General features: G+C 38.6%; 1 long non-coding RNA gene across 1 annotated transcript; it reads right to left on the bottom strand.

The window, feature by feature from the left end:
- Positions 1 to 434: 434 nt before the first annotated feature.
- LOC131640958 (uncharacterized) lies at positions 435 to 1,737 on the bottom strand. Its single transcript, XR_009295391.1, has 3 exons — positions 1,299 to 1,737; positions 842 to 1,081; positions 435 to 692 (listed from the first exon to the last, which is right to left on the bottom strand). It is a non-coding gene; the product is annotated as an uncharacterized LOC131640958 (long non-coding RNA).
- Between the last annotated feature and the right edge of the window lie 16,219 nt (positions 1,738 to 17,956).

The following is a 17,956-nucleotide window of genomic DNA, read 5'->3' as shown; positions in this document are numbered from 1 at the left end:
AAGATTTCTTTGTGGCTCTCGGTAACTATTTATATGCTTATGGTCATCATTTGGGCAAAAGAGTTGGCAACATTCTCTTATTCTATCGTTACCAATACAAAAGAGGCCAAGGCCTTATGATTCTCCAGTTTGCTTCAAGAATCGTGTTTTAGGAGTATGAGTTTCAAAGGATTCGATCATAAAGCGAGTGTCTGATTCAGATTCAATCATTGTGGAATAACGAGATGCTCACAAGCCTTGCTCAAGGATACATAATCAAGTTTCTTTGACTTTGGTCAAAGTTAACTTGGGAAAGTTGGCTTTTGACCAAAGATACACCCGATAGTCATCAAAAGCATACTATTAAATGCGAACAGTGGGAAGCTGATAATCAGAGGCATGGCAAAGAGTGGAAATTGTATGTGGAACTTGGAAATTTGGAACACCATGGAATCTCACTCAAATATCCATTCAAAGTTCATTCAAGTTGATTAAAAAGATTATACCGGCAAAATTATATCCACATTTAATGTTCATATTACATCCAAAAATCAATACAATTCAAAGAATACAAAAATTAAATCAGCCAACTCCACCAGCGCGCTACATCAGCCCATACAGTTACGTACACCAAGCTCATCAAAACCGCTCCCAACAACCAAACTGGGCCTTGCAAATTCGAACAGTCCTCACAAAATTTGATTCAGGAAAACCTGCGGCAAGAAAATTCAATTCAAAAATAGCTCAACATGTACAAAATTCGGCAGTTAGAATGAAATTCCATATAACCAAAAAATCGAAGGAATCTAAAAAAGCTTTCATGTAACAGAAAATTGAAAGAAAAAAATCAGAACAAACTCACTTCCATAACAGCTCATAACCGACTCAGCTTTAGAACAAAACTCCAAAATGTGTGCCCTCAATCTTCACTGCTTCAATCACCTCTTTCCTTCGATTCTTCATTCTTCAACCAACAAGAATCAGAAAACTAGAAAAAGCTTCACCGATCTCTCCTTCACTCTGCACCTTAATCACCAATCTGTAGAACGTTATTCTTCAACCTACACAGTTCTTCTCCACAACATTCTTCAATCTCACTTCCCTGCAAAAAAACCATTCAGACTCCACAGAACATTAAAATCAGAAGTTTGTATCTATTCAATATCATCACGGCATCAACTTCGATCCTCATCCGTTCTTCATCACACAGTAATCTCAGACTGCATCGACTACAAACAACAAGAACTCCGGCATCGATACAGAAAACGCAAAAGAAGTAAAAGATAATAAGAATAAGCTAAGAAGAATCAAGATCTTACCTGAAAGATTTCTCAGTGTTCTTGCGTTTATTTCGCAGTTTTGAAGCTCGGATTCACCTCTTGGGATTTCTCTCCCTGCGCATGTGCTTCCTTCCAGGTAACACTCTCCATCTCTTCTTTGATTTATGTTCGGTTATTCGCTATTATTGAATCGGGGATAGAGCGGAAATGAGAGGAGAACTCGTCGAGTAACCGGAAGTGAGATTTTCGATCGGAGATGAGATTGAGAGAGGAGGTGATATCAATTCACGACGGCGTTCAAAACGCTCGCCGAAGAAGAAGATAAGAGGCCGTTGTTTGTGCGCCGTGAATCAACGAGGGAGACGAGTCTGGTTCAAAAGTTAGGTAGCCATACACGAACCCTAATTTCCTCTTTCTTCCCCTTTTAATTAACATTAATATTAGTACTAATTGAGATTAATTGAGATTAGCATAATTAGCTCAGAGGTAATAAAATCTGGTTAACCTAATTGATAAAAACTATAACAAAAACAAGTTCTGGGCCTTCACCGAATTTCTTGGCCATACCACCTGTGAGCCCGCTACACCTTCCTTTTTGGTGCAAAAATACTATAACAAAAACAAGTTCTGGGCCAGTAACAGTGGGCTTGCGCCCTAATTTATGTCTAAACCCATATTTTCAATTCTCACCCCCTCTGTACATAACTTCATATGTTAGATCTAGTTTTTTCACTAACTTGTTTTTTCCTATTATTTTTTGTACAAAAATGACATAATTGTCATACCCCAATTTTTGACCCTAAGATCATACATCATTTGAATTTCAATCATCAATCAAGATCACAATCTTGAGGTATCATTTTTCCTTTGAGGGGAATCATCAAGCACTTTTAGCTTTTTTGTTTTGTACTAACCAAAATCCAAAAATATGTATTTTGTCTCTTTTGTTCATATTTTACAGGTAAAAGATCGGGCAGAAATCAAAACAGTGCAAGAAAACGGATTTTTGAAGATTTCACTATGGAAATCGATTTACCCATGAGGGAAATCGATTTCCCTGGGGCGAAATTCAAAAAATATAAGGAGGGAAGCATGACATCATTTTGGCACCAATTTTCTTTGATCATTTTTGTCATTTTACCAATTTTCCACCTCACCAAAATTAATTCCCTTCATTAAACCTTTTTTAACCCCATTTTACCATTTTTACCATTTAAATACCATTTAAACACCAATTAAACATAAGCTAATTACAAAATGCAAAAAGACCAAATTGCCACTACTCTTGCTCCCATCCTATAAATAGAGGTCTCTACTCCCTCATTTCTCAAGCTTGGAGAGCCAACAAACCCCTTGCAATTTCTCTCCTCATCCTTACCAAATTCACCAAAGCTCTTTTTCTTTCATAAAGTTTGTGAGTCACATCTTGAACCTCACAAACTTTGAGCTAAGCCACCATCCATTTCACTCTTTTTTCTTCAATTGTTGAGAGATCAAGATTTGTGTTGGTGATTCTTGAAGTAGATCTAAGTTTTGTTCAAGATTTGGTAATTTTCTTCATCCTTTTTCATCTATCATAATGTGATTCTTTTGTGCTTGTGTGTGATGCATCTTTGATGCTATATTGGTCCTATTTGATGGTGAATTGATGGAAAATTCGTGCTCCAATTGATGTGTGATCATAAGGTGTTTGTATGTTTGCTTAAGTCAAGTTTTATGCCTCCTAATGCTGATTTTTTGAATGCTGCGTGCAGGAAATCGATTTCCCTCTGTAGGAAATCGATTTCCACCTTATTTTTTTTCAAAATTTGAACTCTGCACTCAGGAAATCGATTTCCTACAGAGGTAAATCGATTTCCTGCTGGCAGAATGTGGTTTTTTTGCCTTTTTTATGCTTGTTTTGGCTTCCTACTTCCTCCACTTCATTAATATCATTGGATCTAGGATGTTGATAGGTTTGAAAGGACCAAATCCATAATATTAGATGAATGATATTAATGATAGTGTGAGTTGATTTTACTTTATGCATTTTATCTTCTTCTTCTCCTTTTTTTTCTTTTGATCGATGAAAGTCTTAATACTTTGAGAATTCTTATGGATTCTTGGTAAAGACTAGATCGTTACCTATTTTCTTTTTCGTGCGGTATTGCTTTCGGAGAATGATCTACATATCATTTCTCTCGCATGCATTAGCACATAAAGTTTTGACCGACCTCGTTGTAGGGTGATTTCTACATAAATCACTTGGCGATCTGCTTAACATAGCGCAATATTTCGTGTCCCGAATAAAAAAAGATCAAATATGGAAGAGAATTGTATGCGGTTGATTTAAGACTTATGGAAATTTATCGTGTAGTCGCTATGATTTTATCAAGCTTCTGATAAAGTTCCATTGAATTTAAATCCGAGAACATCCTTCACTCACCATCGATCCTTATTACTAACTTTGATAACATACTTGACAAGTTTCAAGATGGTTATCTTTAACATCTAACAATTGACTTTAATTTCCGCAATTTATTATACCGCTCTTTATATTTCTCGCTTTACCGCTTTATTTTATCATTTCATCATATTTACATTCCGGTATTTTTTCTTTGTCCATTTGGACGTTTATATTTCCGCTATTTTTTCTTTGTCCATTTGGACACTATGTTTATGTTTCCGTTATTTTTCTTTTGTCCACTTGGACCATACTTTATTTTTATGTTAAAACACTAATAAATAACGAAAATCTAAAAAACACTTAAGGCTCTCTTTTGGACTATTGGTTACTATCCCTAGCATTTTGGAGATTCGGACTTATGGACTTAGTACCTCTGGACCCTTATGATATTGTTACTCTGCTGTTATTCTGTCTGTCTGGCATTGGATTGTTGTCTGTTTGTATGTGCAGGTATTTCCTTGAAATCCCTTGATGGTTAATTCCAAGGCATCGATATAAGGATTTTACCCGAAAACAGCCGTTACTCTGCCCGATTTTCGTCAGAATTTTAATGTGCTTAATGCAAAGTGGTGCTAAAGATAATAAGTTCATCTGGATCCCCAATCGGTAATGTGATGGTTTGGTATTGATAAATCCAAAGGATGAGAAATCTACCTTGACTCATAATGTAAAGTGTTGGCTTCTTATTTCGGTTAGAGCGTTTCTTTCCTTAGCTTTTATTTTACGCAATAGGCTAGCCTCTTCATCTCCTCCCCTTCTTTAATTTTCAAAATCTTCTCCCTTTTTACAAAACCTTCTTATATTTGCAACCTTTTCAAACCCTTTCTTAAAATATCTTTTGCCCTTAGTGGCCTTTTTCTTCAAAAAGTTTAGACACGACTAATTGTCGAACCGAGTGGCGATACCCCTACGATTTTGAAATTGATTGATATAATGAGATCTTTTCCGCGTGAGAGAGCTAGTGGCATACTCGTTGATTTCTATCCGAGTTGGAGTCCTTCTTTCATTTGCGATGCAAAGAACTCGTTTGTTCTCATGCTCAAAATCCACGGCTGAGTATTTCTCTCCGACGACGATAAAGTGTTTATTCGTTTTTAAACGTTTTCCCTTTTAAGCAGAACTACATTAGCTCTGACTTCTCCATTGCACCGAAGAGGTATGTAGGCACAAGGCTTAACGTCTTGCCGAGTTTATTTTAAAAATAAAACAAACCCTTTTTTTAGCACACACACAACACAGATTTTCAAAAAGGTTCCTGTGGAATACCACAGATATGAGGGGTGCTTAAAACCTTCCCCTTGTATAATCAACACCCGAACCTGAGTTCTCCTTTTGTTTTTAAAAACAAATTTGGGTTTTACGTTCTTTTCCCTTTTCCTTTGAAAAAATAAAGCGCGGTGGCGACTTTCACTGAAATATTGAGTCGAGTCAATATAATGGCTTCGATCTCAGATTTTACCCGCTACAGAAAAATGGCGACTTCACTGGGGATCCAATTTTAAGTGTGTTAAGCCTATTTTTGTTTATCTGTGTGTTTTTATCTGTATATATTATTGTGTGCTTTGTTTTTTTTTTCTTTTCTTTTTGGTGCTCGATGATTCCTCTGTGATGAGATAAAGTCCTAACCCGGACTTTTGTGAGTAACTTGAGATAGGAGGTGGTAAGACCAATAGTCGCATGTCAGGAGCAATCCTTAGCATGAGCGTCATATGGTTTAACCCCAATCAGTGGAGGCCTCATGGAAGGTAGTAGATGTTGTTACGAACTATCGTAAGAACGCTATTACTTTCAATAGTGAGTGTCCGTAGAAGCTGAATGACCTGGAACCCTTTTAACCCATCTAAGCCTTTTTAGGATGTAGCGCAGAAACAAGATCAAGTACCAATTTGAGCTTGTTGTCATGCGATGCTACGCTCAGACGAGGTCTTTTTAGGCATATTATTGGCGCCCATGAGCAATTGTGCGTGCCGGTAGTATCCGATAGAAGATTGAAAACTCTGGGAACCTTTGTAGAACCCGTTCGGCAGGTACAAAATTCCTTAGTACATACCTTTATGGGTGGTTCTTAACCTTGACTCCATGCTCGTGACGTCGAACCTTTGAACTTTGTTCGTGCGGCCATGTGTGATCTTGATTGTGATTGATGCATAAACCATACATCCATGCATTCATTTGATTTCCAAGGAACTCATAGGTCTTTCTTTGTAAACATCATAAGTTTCATCAAACTCAATGGATCTTGGGTGTTGATGGGGTGAAAACTCTAATCCACCAAAATGGATGATTCATCTTGATGATAACTTGATCAAACCTTTGATCCAATTTAGGATTTACTTCCTTTTTGTTTTGATGTTTACAAATTAATAACTTGAATTCCTTGAAAATCAAATAAATAAAAAACAAAAAAAACAGCAATTGCATCATTTGCATACATACATCCAGGTTGTCCAGAAAACTTATTCTCGCCTGTCTCCATCTTCAGAGTGGTTTGCTTATATGTCAAGCTGATTCCTCGACACATTGAACTAGAAGCATGTATCTGAAGAGTATGGAAGAACTTCAACAAGACCAAGAGTTGATAAGAGCAGAGGTTAGCCAGTTAAAAAGCCAGATGGATCAGATTGTGGAAATCCTGCAAGTCTTGTTGAAGAAAGAATGCAACATTCCTCCGATTATCACAAAGCAAGTGAATACTCCTTTAGCCTTTTCCGTTGCTACTCCAAATCAGGGGCAACCATCTGTTATGTCATGTGATTCATATTTTGGAGTAGAGAAGGAAACGCTTGTTTGCTTTCCTCAATCAGTGCTTCATAGGACCCTACATCAACGTCCATTGTCTGTTCCTTCTCAAGGTAATAAGAAGCAGAAACAAAATCATATTCGTGGTAGGACAACTTATGATCCTATTCCCATGACTTACACTGAACTATATCCCGCGTTGGATCGGAAAGGATTGATCACAACAAGAGCCATGTCGCCTCCTCGAAAACCTCCCTCAAAAGGATTCCGACCTGATCTTCATTGTGAATTCCATCAGGGTGGTGCTGGCCATGACTTAGAAGGTTGTTATGCTTTGAAGACTAGAGTTCAAGAGTTGGTGAGATCAAAGATGCTCTCTTTCAAGGATATGGGTCCTAATGTTGTCACTAATCCTTTACCAGACTAGAGTGGCTGAAGACAGGTCAGAGGCAATTATCTTCCTAAAGCCAGTGTATCAAGACAGGACAGCTCATCCTCGTCACGGATTAGTCACTAGGCCTTGTTTCTGTACTGTTCGTATTTCCTTTATTGTGCTATTTACTTTTAGACTTTGTTTGTTTCTGAATGATAATTTTAATGAAATGAGCATTGCATATTTTGAATTCATTAACATCCACTGTGTTTATGTTTGTATCTTCTTTTACAAAACATTTTCTTCCATTTGCTTTCTCTATCAAACTTGTGTTTTATGCAAAGATTGGAGGGAGGATGATGACAACGAAATACCCAAGTTGTTGAACTGTATGCTTTCGAATAAAACTTTGCTGATGATGTACAGACATTGTTTCAATTCCCAAACACTGGAGAAATAAGGAAGTTAATCCCTTGTCAACCCCTCTGAGCCTTCAAAGTTGGTGTTTCTTTATGTATGAAAAAACCCGCATTTTAAACCTGGGGCAGGGTAGTTCTCAATTAATTTGGCTATGCATTCTATTTTAAGAGAATCATTCAGTACACCTTTCCACAAAGGTTTCAATCACAAGCTTTCCTCCGCATACATCAAAGAAATGTTGGAGATGCCAATCAAAAGCCAACGATAGTTCATCAATCATTAAGCAAGGCAGTCACTATCTTTTAAAAAAAATGTATCAGAAAAGCATCAAAGATAAGCCTGCTAAGTCAAATCAAAAGGATGACTTAGGCAAAAAAATAAGGGCATCCCGCTGACTGTAAGTTCAAAAATAAACAGTTCAGGCAAAAGTTAGGGATATCAAAAGAAAAAGATGAAAAAAGAGAAGTCAATAAATTCCTCAAGCAACAAAATGTTGTGACAACAAAAAGGAAGAAGTGACGGCAATCTCAAAAGTTCTCTTTGCTTGTGAGCTATCATCATTACAAAGGTGCAATTCTAGAAGCCTCTTGGAACCTGAATGCATAAGCTGAATTAACTGAGTTTTAGGACTGGAGATCATCACGAAGATGGGGTGGGTACAATCAAATTTTGAGCCTTATATCCTTTGTTTCTGAAACCGTGAACCAGGCCACGTTACAACCTATGAAAGACCTAATTGAAGCAAGGTTTGTTTGAAAGCATACTACAACAAGGTTGCATAAGCTGACTCCCATGAGATTTTCCAATCATTTGTTTTGATACCATATCTTGGCTTTATCTTTCACTTGAATGTCTTAACCTTTATGTTTTTACCAGTGATTCCTTTGCTTTACATCAATAATATCATTCCAAAAATGATTTTGATTTCAAAAATATGCTTTGAGCATTGCATTAAAATTACCATTCTTGAATGAACATTTTATTTGCAAGTAAGCACTCATCTTTCAGGAAGTTCAAACAGTCGAGAAACTTGATCAGTGATCCTATCAGGGGCATGTTATTTCAAGATCCTGTTGTTCAGATGTTCAGTCAAGATTTTTTGATCAGAATATCCTTTCAAGACTTATACTGGGGCAAGCCATTCCAACATGCATTTCAAGAACTGAAGCCATGATCAGTTCATCCCGAGTACAGTTCAGTTGAAGCCATGATCAGTTCATCCTTAAATATCGTTCCGCTGAAGCCATGATCAGTTAACTTGCAACAATTAGTCAATAAGGGGCCATCTTCTTCAGTAATCCCCAAGCAGTTTTATCAGTCCTTCTTAGAGGATCACTAGTCTGATACAGTTACCAATGTGACAAGAAGTATGTCCAAGCATCTTCTTCGTAAGCAGAATTGGCAGAGTTCCCGTGTTGAGGAATCGAGTTCCTATCGTGCCTCACAAAAGAGTCTCCCTCAGTTGTCACAAACAATTGCATTGCATTGATCATATATCATGCATAGAAAAATTCAACATCATGCATTGAAACAAATTTCATACTCATTTGCATTTTCCGAGGTCCTGTTGCTATCAACATCTTCACCTTGAGATCAAAGTCCAACTTACTTGGCGCCTATCCAAAACAGATACTTGTTTGTCTTGTCCGTCTATTGTTGTTCCTTGATGTATCCTTTCTTCATTTAGGGCCATTCCTGGATGTTATGATTTCTCTCTCTTCTTTCAGTGTCATTCCTGAAAGATTTACACCATGTTTTATCTTGGTTCCCTTCAATCATGTTTTATCTTGATTGTCTTTGATCATGCTTTATCCTGATCACTTACACCATGTTTTATCTTGTTTCCCTTCAATCATGTTTTATCTTGATTGTCTCTAATCATGCTTTATCCTGATCGCTTTCGACCATGTTTTATCTTGGTTATCTAATCATTTTTTACCTTGATTGTTGGCGCACGCTCGCGAAAAATGAACAGAGTCGCCACCAATATATTTATCCCATAAGGGAAAGGAATACCAGATAACCTAACTCAGAATAAGAACAAGGTCTTTCGACCAGAGAACGGGGTACGGGAGTCGGTTACGCAAGGGGAAGGTGCTAGCACCCCTCACACCCATCGTACTCGATGGTATCCACCTATGTTTGTTTCTATCTAAAGGGTGTGTACTATGTCTATGTCTAAATGCGAATGCATGCAAAATGTAGGGAAAAGAAAGAATTGTACTCGCACGGGCCCTACCCCGCTGCCTACGTATCCTTTTTCAGGAATCAGAGCGCCGTAGTTCGGCTCACGATTTTCTGTTTGTTTTTGTGTTTTTTAGTTGGGCGGCGTTAACGCTCGCGCTCTTGCATAAGGGGACAACCTAGGATGCAATGGAGCGGAGATAACGGTGCCCTTAGGTGCCAAAGAGGCAAAAGGTAAAGAGATTGGTTTGTGTCTTTTAGGGTAGATGAGTGATGAACAGTTCCCATTACCGGGCCACTCACCACTTTCTCTACTTTGTTTTAATCTGAACCATTGTTAGGTGTTTTGAGTGTTTTTGGTTGTGTGTTTTTTAAGGGAGTTTACTTCGCGATTCGAATCACATAAAATGTATAATGATCGAGAAGCAGATTAGGGAATGAATCCCACTCACTTCTATCCCATTATGTAATGTTTGAGAAACAGATTAGAGAATGAATCTCACTCATTTCTCTCCCATTGATTAATGTTTGAGAAACAGATCAGGGAATGAATCCCACTCATTTCTCTCCCATTAAGTAGTGACCGAGAAACAGATTAGGGAATGAATCCCACTCGTTTCTATGCCACTAAGCGATTGAGAAACAGATTAGGGAATGAATCCCACTCATTTCTCTATCACTTTCTTAATGTGATTCGCATCTTCCTTTTATTAAGTATTTTAAAGAGTTGAAAAGAAAAAGAATGCAAAAGGGAACTAATCCTAAATTCTAGTTTAAGTTGTCTATACAAGTCTAAATCCTAGTGTTAACATGGGATAGATTCTAAAAGAAGCATACAAATGGTATTAACAAGGTGGGCCAAAAATAAGGCCAAAATTACAAGCAACAAAGTCATACAACAATTATACAAAACGAGCATGGAAATAGCACAAAACGATTCAAGCATTAGTACAAAAATGAAACTAAAAAAAACTACTATTTTTATGGTTTATTGGTGTTAAGGGAATTCTAGTTCAAGTTTAAATTGTATTAAAAAACTTAAATTCTAATAAGCCTAAACTAGTATTTTTATGGTTTTCTATGTCATTTTTTATTACCTAAAAATCAAGCAAAAGTTATGATTCTAAATGTTATTATTATCCAAAACTCTAATGAGAAAATATGATTTTATATGCTTTTTGTTATCTAAAAAAATAATCGAAAACAAACTATGTACAAAAACTAAGTCTACACATGGAATAATGGAGTCAGGGGGTGAATGTTAAAAATCGGTGGTGCAGTTAGTAACTGGCGCAGGGCCCAGGCTGCTGGCCCATCAGGATTGTTTTTTGTTCAGGATTAGTGTAAACAGATGGGAGTGCATGGGCTTAGTGGGGTGAGCAATAGCAATTCGGTGAGGCCCATGGAGTTTGATCCACATCCAGATTTTTGAAACAATTGTTTTCAGATTATTGCTCAATTCAAACTCTACTAATTAAACTTTCTGGATTTTATTATCAATTAATCACATTAAATCTATTAAACCCCAATTTAATTACCAAATTGATTTCAATTAGACTCACTTAATCACTCATTAATCAAAAAAGAAAAATTGAAAAGGGATAGGGTTTTACGTGTGACCATTGAGCTTATCTGATGAAACTTTCTCCTTCTCTCACGACGCAACGGCGGCAGACTCCACTTCGCGTCTTCTCCGATCAAATCGCGGCGACTTCTCCGATCAAATTGCGACGACTTCTCCGGTCTCAACTCTTTCATTCGCCAGAATTCGACCACAACACCGCCTCCCTCATCTCAGATTCGGTTCTCATATTTCTCCAACTTCAACTTCCGTCTCAATTCAAGCTAATAGCACTCAACACGGACTCGATAACAACTAGAACAAACGAGGATCTGGAGACGAAACACACGGCTTACCAACCTGAGACAAGTCCGATGCTTCTTCGAGCGCGACGACGAGAAATCCGGAATTCAGTAACTCTCTTACTCCATCTTTTTCTTCTTCTTTTCGTTCACGTTTTGATGTTGACGGAGGTGAGGTTAATGCAGAGATGGTGTTGATGAATGTTGCATCGATGGTATTGATGGTTCGAAGATGATGATTGAAGAGTGAAGATGATGCGATAAGGATTGTTGCCGGTAACGAGAAATTCAAGTAAGCGCACCTCAATCTTTTGCTCTTGTTTCCTAATTCTCGCTTCTTCTTCTACTCTTTCTTCTTCTTCTTCTTTATTCTTCTTCTGTTTTGGTATCAACGAATCTTTGTGAATCGTGAGTATTGTGTTGAATCTGAATACGAATTAGAGAGAGCGAGAACGCGATAGTGGCATCACTGAGACCGTTGTTGTTGCGGTGCGTTGAGAGGATTGAGGGAGGTGTAGCTCAATTGTTCAGAGCTTCCATTGATGAAGCTCTGACAATTAGGGATGAGGAGCTCTAAGTGAGTTTGTGAGATGGAGTGGTTATGGGAGAGAGAAGATGAATATGATGAATGATAGGTGGTGATGGTTATGGTGCGTGTGAAAATGGCGTGAAGAAGGGAACAAAATGGTGGGAGGTTCTGTTATATAGATGAGTTGTTTGTGAAATCAGTTAGAGGGAGAGAGATTAGAGCCCTTGGATGATGATTTTCGGTTATGAATTGGAGGGTGGATCTGAGAGTTAGTTATTTTCTGTTTTGGTTGTTATAGGATAGTTAGAGGTTGTTTGATTTTCTGTTATGGTGGTTAATTCTATTTTTTTCATGGAGAATAATGAACTGATGCAAGGCTGGTTTTATTAGTAGTGAGATGGTTTGAATGTAGGATTTGTATGCTATGAAAGTAGTAAGTTGGAAGTGGATTTTGAGGGGTGATGTTGAGTGTTTGTACTGTTTCTTTATGAGCATGAACTGAGTTTTTTTTATTTATTTGCAGGGCTGTTTTGAGTTGAATTTTTGGACTGGTTTATTTGATAATATGCAGGGATGAATATATTGCAGGGACCTTTGTTTGCTTTGATGTGGCTTGGTGTAAGGACTGGTATAGGATAGAATTAAGGACTTGTTAGGTGCTATTTTTAGCTTTTGTTTTGACTGAATGACAATAACATGGCAGGGGCTGAATGGTTTAGGTTCTGAATTATGCAGGTTGTCGGCTAAGCAAACAAGGAATTTCTCTCTTCTATTTTTGTTGATAGCCACACATTGAATATGCTGTTATTCTTCTTTTGTATGCAGGGTTTGATGTCGTTCTGATGCGGGGCTGACTCGGAGTAGATTTCTATACTGAAACTGTATGTCTTCCGTGAACTTTTGTCTTTGTAACACAATTTGGAGCTTTGCCTTCTTGACTTTGATGTGGATGGATTGTCTCTGAGTTTTGGACTGCTTCATGATTTTTCTGGAATGCAGAACCTAAAACTAACTTGGAAGGAAATTAAAAATGGGATTTAAATGCTGTAGGTATGTGTATTGGCTGCCAAATGATGATGATGATGGTTAGTTGAAATGTTGCAGCAGGGTGCCTTTTTTGTGGGTTAACGGTATGGCGGAATGAAGATTGGCGAGAGCGAGATGAAACTTGGAGAACATTGAAGAATATATTAGAATTTTCCTTTGTAGTTTTTGTAATGAGACTTGTAATGTAATTTATGGACTGAAATGTATGAACAATTGGTCTTTTGTAATGAACATGATTTGGATGGGCTTTGTGCATATGGGTTGGACTCCTGTAATGAATGAGAACCTTTGGACAATTTTTTTGTAATCTTGTAAATTTTCTCTTATGAATAACTTTGAATCCAATGAGTCCTTGAATTTATCTCTTGATTTTGTGGGCATCTCAACAATGTTTTTTTCCGATTTTACCTCTAAATCTCAATGACATGAAGGATGAATGAAGCTTGGACAATACTTGAATGAGCTTGAATCGAATGTTGAACTTTTCTTCAAGTAATAAAGCTTTTACAAATATTCCAAATTCCTTCCACTTTATCTTCCAATCTTGCATGCTTGAGAACTTTGATTCATTTTACAAAGGTAAACATAAATTCGACTTCAAAGTGTTAATGACTCCAAATTCGACTTCACTTCTCAAGGAACCTTGACTTCAATTCAATATTCTAATCCATATCAAACTTGTTTGACATGTGCCAGGTAATTGAAAGAATAGAACTTAAATTCCAACTTCAATTAATGGGCCTCAATGAGCACATACCCAAAACTCCTAATTCCTTTATTTGAGAGGCAGCTTCATAACTTGGTTTGTTCGAGAAAGAACCAAAGCATTAATCCCAAGCAAACTTATTTGAACCCTTGACGAACCACCTAAATATTTGATCTCTTGAGAAGCTCTGATGAAGGTGCTATTGTAGTCTGACAACCTTGAATAATGAGAAGAACTTTAAAACCACGAGGAATCCAAACCACCACCATCCTTGATCCCACTGCCAAGTTTATTGATTAATGATGCATGATATGTTAGATGATCTAATGGAGGGTATGTTCATGGATGCAAAAGTCTAAGCCAGTTAGAAACTAAAGGGTAGGACAAATTTGGGGTATGACAGCTGCCCCTATTTAATCGTCTTAAACCTGAAGGTGAGATTGGCGCTAGCCTTTCGAACATTCGAGGTAGAAGAAGATTAAATATCCGAGACCTGAAATTTGTCCTGAAAAGATGGTGTCAGTGTTATCCTTACTTTTCTTTTGATATCTGTTGGGGAAAGAGAATTTTTGTTTTTCTGGTGGGGATATTTACAGTGAATAATGGATTTGAATAGTGGTAGTATGTAACATAGCCGAGGTGTCAATACAGATTTTCAAAGAGAATGGTTGTATGAGACAATGACTGAAGGGAGAAGATCTCGTGCAATCTACGACTCAACATCGGGAGAAGACCTCGTACGATCTTCAAGACTGAAAGGAAAAGATCTCGTGCGATCTATGACTCAACATCGGCTCGACAACAGGAGAGGATCTCGTACGATCTTCAGGACAGAAAGGAAAAGATCTCGTGCGATCTATGACTCAACATCGGCTCGACAACAGGAGAGGATCTCGTACGATCTTCAGGACAGAAAGGAAAAGATCTCGTGCGATCTATGACTCAACATCGACTCGACAACAGGAGAGGATCTCGTACGATCTACAGGACAGAAAGGAAAGTATCTCGTGCGATCTATGACTCAACATCGACTCGAAAAACAGGAGAGGATCTCGTACGATCTTCAGGACTTAAAAGGAAAAGATCTCGTGCGATCTATGACTCAACATCGACTCGACAAACAGGAGAGGATCTCGTACGATCTTCAGGACTCGAAAGGAAAAGATCTCGTACGATCTATGACTCAACATCGGGAGAAGATCTCGTACGATCTTCAAGACTGAAAGGAAAAAGATCTCGTACGATCTAAGACTCAACATCGGGAGAAAACCTCATACGATCTTCAAAACTGAAAGGGAAAGATCTCGTGCGACCTATGACTCAACATCGGGAGAAGACCTCGTACGATCCTCAGGACAGAATAGACCTCGTACGATCTAAGACTCAACATCGGGAGAAGACCTCGTACGATCTTCAAAACTGAAGGGAAAAGATCTCGTGCGACCTATGACTCAACATCGAGAGAAGACCTCGTACGATCTTCAAAACTGAAAGGAAAAGATCTCGTGCGACCTATGACTCAACATCGGGAGAAGACCTCGTACGATCGTCAGGACAGAATAGACCTCGTACGATCTAAGACTCAACATCGGGAGAAGACCTCGTACGATCTTCAAAACTGAAGGGAAAGATCTCGTGCGACCTATGACTCAACATCGGGAGAAGACCTCGTACGATCCTCAGGACAGAATAGACCTCGTACGATCTAAGACTCAACATCGGGGTTCGGTTTTGAAATGGTTTGCCAAGTTGAAAATTGGGCTTTGAAAAGGGTTTGCCAGGTTAGGAACTGGGCTTTGAAAGGGTTTGCCAGGTTAGGAACTGGGCTTTGACAACACGGTGGTTGGACTTGAAAAGTTTTTCCGTACGAGGGGAAGGGACCACGGAGACTAGTGAGGACTAGACACGACCCAAAAGAGATAATCACGAAGATGTTGATGCTTGCGAAGCATAAGAATTACATTAATCCCTCAGGCCAAAGGCGGGGTGTAACTCTTCAAGAGTGGCAATCGCTCGAATTGCCACACACCAAGTATGGTTTATTCAGACGCTTGAAAAATGAGATGGGTTGAATGCCCCCCCTCATTCGCACTCTAATTTGCACGCAGCACACGGGAAATAACCAGGACAAGACTAGTGACGACTAGACTTGGCAAGAAGATGGAAGTAACCACTGGGAATTACGGAGATATTAATGCTTGTGAAGCATAAGAATTACATTAATCCCTCAGGCCAAAGGCGGGGTGTAACTCTTCAAGAGCGGCAATCGTTCGAATTGCCACACACCAAGTATGATCATTCAAACGATTGAAAAAATGAGATGGGTTGAATGCCCACCCTCATTCACGCTCTAATCTGCACGCAGCATACGGGAAATAACCTCAGAGACAACGATTCTGACGAAGAAAGACATTGCATCCGATCCATATTGGAGAGAGAAAATGAGACTTCTTTGGAGATTTAGGACACCAGGTATCGGCACCGTGGCATAAGGAGATTTGTAATGTAGTAGCAGATATCAATTGGAGTTTGTAAGGACAATATTTATGTGGGGAAGTATCGTCGTCTTGATTGAGTGCTGATTTGTATTATCTGGTTTATGCTTTGTATGCATGTTTGAATTTTTCTATGGCGTAATGCTCCATTTTGATGGATATGCTACGCTTTTGAGGATGCAATGTTATATGCAGTGAATACTATATGCAGAGTGCCAAATAAAGGCATTAATGAGATAAACACCAGGGAGAATTCCCTTAGTATTAAGGACCATGTAGAGATGCCAATAGATATTGGTCTTTGACTTGCAAGATACCCCTTCTGGTTGTTGGCTTGTAGAGTGTAGAATAACTTCTGACCTCTCACCATGTGCCACTGCTTGGAAGATTTTCAACTTGATGAGATTCCCTCGATCCACCATGTTGGGGATGAGAGATCCAGATAAGAAGCCCAGGTGGGGGAAGTAGAGCAACTCCTAGGAGAAATAAACTCCTATGCTTGAGGAATGGAACAAACTCTCGGGAGAAATAAACTCCATGCTTGGGGAGAGACCAAGATTCTAGGAGAAATAAACTCCTATGGTCATGGAGCGACAAAAAACTCAGAATTGTGCCCCAAGCTTCGTGACTTATGGAGGAATTTGCCCCAATGGATCTTTGGAGAGATTTGTCAAATCTCGACGTAACTGCCCCAGATTGGTTGGATTTGAGAGAGATTCCTCGACCTGATTGCCCCAGATATGCCAAATTTGAGAGGTCAAACCTCGATTCAATTGCCCCTGATTGGGTACATCTTGCTAGAATCCCCGAGCTTTCTTTGTTTTGAAGTCAAACTGACATGGAAACAACTTTACCACGCTCAACGGAGTCTTCAAACTCTTCCCCTCAAGGTAATCAAAGAAAGCATTAACTGTTCATGCCCAACGGAGTTTTTAGAGAATCTGCCCCTTGATGGTCGACATTTGAGATGATTAGCTTTTACTCCTCAGAGTTCTCAAGTCTCTTGCACTCTGACATGACCAAGTTACTCACTAATTCTCATCCTTGAAAATTTCCTTGATGTTAAGCACATATTTGTATGCAAAAGAATGTTAATTCTAAGAACGATGATTCTAATGCAAAGCCTATGTTAGTCTTGAAGTTTTAAAACTTTTTTTGTGAAATGAGGTTGCGACCTCTTGTGACCGAATCACTAGTTGACACAACCTCGATTTTTGCATATGGAAGACAAAGCAAACGTACGATACCAACATGGATATGAGTCTCGCTTCATTGGGAGTCAGTTAGACACTATCTCATCGGAGTGTGTCTTCGAAACAAACCCTACTTCAGTTAGGACTTTTAAGGGTTGTAACTTGGCCGGGTTCACGGTTTTAGAAACAAAGGATTTTTAGGCTCAAAATTATTTGGTACCCACCCCCTTCGTGATGTTCTCCATTCCTATGTTCAGTTAGCTCGACACGAGTGTTCATCCCTCACAAGGAATTTTGAGATGGTTGAAGAATCAATGAGGTTCTTTGGACGTGGCAGTCACTCACCTTTCATTTTTGGTGTCTGATCACACGACTTTGTTCTTTTGATGAGGATCTTTATTTTGTAATCCTTATTTTTCGCTTCTGCTTTGCTTTTTCTTTTTTGTTTCCCTAACTTTTGCCTGGACAAATTCTTTTGAGTTTATTTTGGAGTCCAGCGGGATGCCCTAATTTTTGCCTAAGTCACTTGTTTTCAAGTTGTTGACTTAGCGGGCTCTTTCCTTTTTTATTTTATTTTTTTTGAACAAGTCGTGTGATCCTGAATCTCTGATTCGTTGGACGTGTTGTGACTACCTGAGTCTTTGATTGACGAGGGATTACCATTGTGGTATTGACTTTCCTCAACCTTTTGAAAGATAACCA

This window comes from Vicia villosa, unplaced genomic scaffold (genome assembly GCF_029867415.1).
Source record: "Vicia villosa cultivar HV-30 ecotype Madison, WI unplaced genomic scaffold, Vvil1.0 ctg.003425F_1_1, whole genome shotgun sequence".
NCBI lineage: Eukaryota > Viridiplantae > Streptophyta > Magnoliopsida > Fabales > Fabaceae > Vicia > Vicia villosa.
This window is presented reverse-complemented; position numbering and strand designations above follow the sequence as displayed.